This window comes from Dipodomys merriami, unplaced genomic scaffold (assembly GCF_024711535.1).
Source record: "Dipodomys merriami isolate MVZ:Mamm:240054 unplaced genomic scaffold, mDipMer1.0.p SCAF_389, whole genome shotgun sequence".
NCBI classification, from domain to species: Eukaryota; Metazoa; Chordata; class Mammalia; order Rodentia; family Heteromyidae; genus Dipodomys; species Dipodomys merriami.
In genome coordinates this window covers 411,283-415,246 of record NW_027205481.1, presented here as the reverse complement: position 1 = coordinate 415,246, position 3,964 = coordinate 411,283, and the positions used below count along the sequence as shown (strand labels likewise).

The following is a 3,964-nucleotide window of genomic DNA, read 5'->3' as shown; positions in this document are numbered from 1 at the left end:
ACACTACTGATATTCCACCTTTTCATGAAGAGTTTTACTCTGCTCTCATCAATACAAATTTGAGATAAAACCATCACTAAGCAAGACTTGACTTTGCAGTGTTTCCTGAAGGAGCATGGAAGACTGTCATATTATAAACCTAGTAGATTCAATGAACCAAGGAGTAGTGAGTAGTCAGTAACATTCTTGCATCTTTGAATCCTTATCCATTTTAGATCATTTTTAGGCACTCAAGCTGGAGTTTCTTCAGATATCAACTTCTGTCAAAGGCAGTTATTTTCCTTAGTATGAGGTTCTATCTAGGAACTAGGAATAAATTTGAGACTGAAACACCTTAGCCGAGTTGAAGCGAATATTCCCTTCTCTTAAAAAGACTGAGTCACCCTCAACTTCCACTTCCACACCGGAACCTTAAAGAACTGGCCAGGTGCAGGCAACCCGGACGCAAAGGAGACCGGGACTTCGGGTGTGTCACTTCCGCTTCCGGTTTCACCAGTATTTCCTTTGGTCGAGACCAAAGCGTTTCCAGTGAGGAGTTTGTGGCGTCGGAAGAAGGTTCGACGAGATTCGAGATCCCGCCAGGATGATCGAGCTTGTTTGCAACGACCTTCTGGGGAAGAAAGTCCGCGTTAAGTGCAACACCGATGACACCATCGGGGACCTTAAGAAGTTAATCGCTGCCCAAACTGGCACCCGTTGGAACAAAATTGTCCTTAAAAAATGGTACACGATTTTCAAGGACCATGTGTCTCTGGGGGATTATGAAATCCATGATGGAATGAACCTGGAACTTTACTACCAGTAGAAAAGTCCTCCTCCTGTCCTCTCCTCATCCTCCAACCTCACCTCTCCCATTGCTATGGATGTTTTTAAAAATTCTCATTAAGAAAGACTTAGATGCTAAAAAAAAAAAAAAAAAAAAAAAAAAAAGACTGAGTCAGCATCAAATAGTGTGCCAGAAAGTTCTGGTGGCCACACCAATGTTTACTCTTCCAGAATTAGTTTATCCTAGGATGTCACAGAAACGAGGGTGAAGTACTTTTCCTGGCCTCTCTAGTAAGTTGATTCTGTAAGTGGGAAAAGGCCCCTCCCAGACCTAAGCTGGGTCTTTGATGAGTTTACCTCTGGGGCAGGTGGGGCAGATGGGGCCCCTCCCACTTCCTCCCCAGCACTGAATAAATAGGAGTCTTCTGGAGGACTGGAGCCATTCTCCTTTTCCCTTCGTGGGAAGGTGGCCTTGGCAGCTCCGCTGGAAATAAACCTCCTTCCGGGGATGCGGTCCGAGTGGTCTTCTGGGGTAAGTTCCTTCCGGCCATCCACACGAGACTCGGCACTTTATAAGACCAAAATTTGAGACACAGCCTTAAGTTATATGCTTTGGTTTCTCTTGGATTTGTAGGTTCTAATGACCTGGTACTGGAAGAGGGTCTAGACTTCCTTCTCTTGCTTTTAATTCATGGCTACAAGTTAGACTGAAAATTGCTCATGCTTGGAGCATTAGAACCAAGGAAATAAGGTTCTCGGTTGAGCTACTGCTTGTTGCCTTTGTTTGAAGCATCATCTTGGACTTCTGTGTGAAGATGGCATCCAGCAGTGGGACAAAAAACTTGGAATTTCCAGCCAAGCCCTGGCTGGCATTGGCGGTGGTCTTAGCTCCCAAGGTGGCAGTCAAGGAAGATTTGGAGACTGGAGTTTACCTTGACCCTGCTGTGAAAGAAGTTCGGTACAATCCTACCTATGAGACTATGTTTGCTCCCGAATTTGGACCAGAGAATCCCTTTAGAAAACAGCAAATGGCTGCCCCTAGAAATATCCTATCTGGATATGTTGAGCCAGCTCACATCAATCATTTCATGTTCGAACAGCAAAGAAGAACTTTTGCTACATATGGTTATGCATTAGACCCTTCACTGGCTAATCACCAAATGTCTGCTAAGTATATTGGCTCTGTAGAGAAGGCTGAAAAAAAATCAAGGTTTAACCGTCTTTGAAACTGGCCAGAAGAAAACAGCAAAGAGGAAAAGGTTCAAAGAAAATGATGCATCTAATATTGATGGTTTCTCGGGACCATAGGCAAAATACGTGGATGAAAAAGATGTAGCTAAACCTTCAGACGAACAGCAACAAGAATTGGATGAAATCACAGCAAAGAGGCAGAAAAAAGGCAAGCAGGAAGAGGAGAAACCTGGGGAAGAGAAAACAATCCTCCATGTTAAAAATATGTACGACTATCAAGGGAGGTCCTACCTTCACATACCTCAAGATGTTGGTGTTAATCTGAGGTCATCTGTACTGCCTGAAAAGTGTTACCTTCCCAAAAAACAAATTCATGTGTGGTCTGGACACACAAAGGGAGTCAGTGCAGTCAGATTGTTTCCTCTCTCTGGCCATTTATTGCTGTCTTGTTCCATGGACTGTAAAATTAAGCTCTGGGAAGTTTATGGAGACCGGCGTTGTCTGCGAACAGCTATTGGTCACAGCAAAGCTGTGAGAGACATCTGCTTCCACACTGCAGGAACACAGTTTCTTAGTGCAGCCTATGACAGATATCTTAAACTCTGGGACACGGAGACAGGACAATGTCTATCAAGGTTTACAAACCAGAAAATGCCCTACTGTGTCAAATTCAATCCCGATGAAGATAAGCAAAATCTCTTCGTGGCTGGGATGTCTGATAAAAAGATTGTACAGTGGGACATTCGAAGTGGACAAATTGTCCAAGAATATGACCGGCACTTGGGAGCTGTCAATGCCATTGTCTTTGTGGATGAGAGTAGGAGATTTGTGAGCACATCCGATGATAAGAGCCTTAGGGTTTGGGAGTGGGGTATTCCTGTAGATTTCAAGTACATAGCAGAGCCCAGCATGCATTCCATGCCTGCAGTAACTTTGTCTCCAAATGGAAAATGGTTAGCATGCCAGTCAATGGACAACCAAATCTTAATTTTTGGAGCACAGAACAGATTCAGGTTAAATAAGAAAAAAGTTTTTAAGGGCCACATGGTTGCAGGCTATGCTTGTCAGATAGACTTTTCACCAGACATGAGCTATGTAATTTCAGGAGATGGAAATGGAAAGTTAAACATCTGGGACTGGAAGACTACAAAACTGTACAGTCGGTTTAAAGCCCATGATGAGGTGTGCATCGGTGCAGTGTGGCTTCCTCATGAAACTTCCAAAGTTATCACATGTGGGTGGGATGGTCTCATCAAATTGTGGGATTAATGGGAATAGCCCTTCAATTACCTAGGATCGTTGTTGATACAAAGTCATGTTTAACTATATTATTAAATGTTAGATGACAACTTGATGTATCATGTATCCCTTGTATGGCCTTATGTAATAGAACCATTGTTCAAATAAAGTTTGTAAATTTGCTCATAGCATTTCATTGTAACCTCATTTTGTTCTTTATAGGTGTTATTTAAACAAAGAATGACCATTGACATTCTTGTTGCTGGGCAGTTTGTATTTATCCCCATATGACATTATTGAAATGATCTCTTTGGTGTCAGGAAAGAATCTCTTACTGGTTTGGAACCCAGAGAAAACAATGTAATGAACGACTATATACAATATACTATGATATCATATACTTGCCAGTTCAACTAAAAGGGTGACAAAGAACAGAGATACTGTGATTTAATGTATACTCATGTAACCGCTTGTGTGGAAACCCCCTGAACTTGTGAACTTGTTTGTTTGATACTATAAAGCTGTGCTAATTTTGTGCTCGGGGCCTCTTAGTGTCACCAGTTACTGAGTGCGTGGAGGACCAAGCTCGAGCTTGCAATAAACGACTCTTTGCTGCTTACATTGATCGTGGTCTCTGGTGGTCTGTGTGAGGACATCCAAAAACTGGGCAATTCAAAGAATAAAATGTCTCCCAATTACTGTTCCCAGTATATTCAGAGGAACGAATTCTAATCTTTGGCTTCAGGATTTCCACTTTTTTTTTTTAACA

General features: G+C 42.4%; 1 pseudogene; it reads left to right on the top strand.

Annotated features, from left to right (window-relative positions):
* Positions 1 to 1,580: 1,580 nt before the first annotated feature.
* Positions 1,581 to 3,225, top strand: LOC138805143 (pre-mRNA-processing factor 17 pseudogene; annotated as a pseudogene).
* Positions 3,226 to 3,964: the final 739 nt, after the last annotated feature.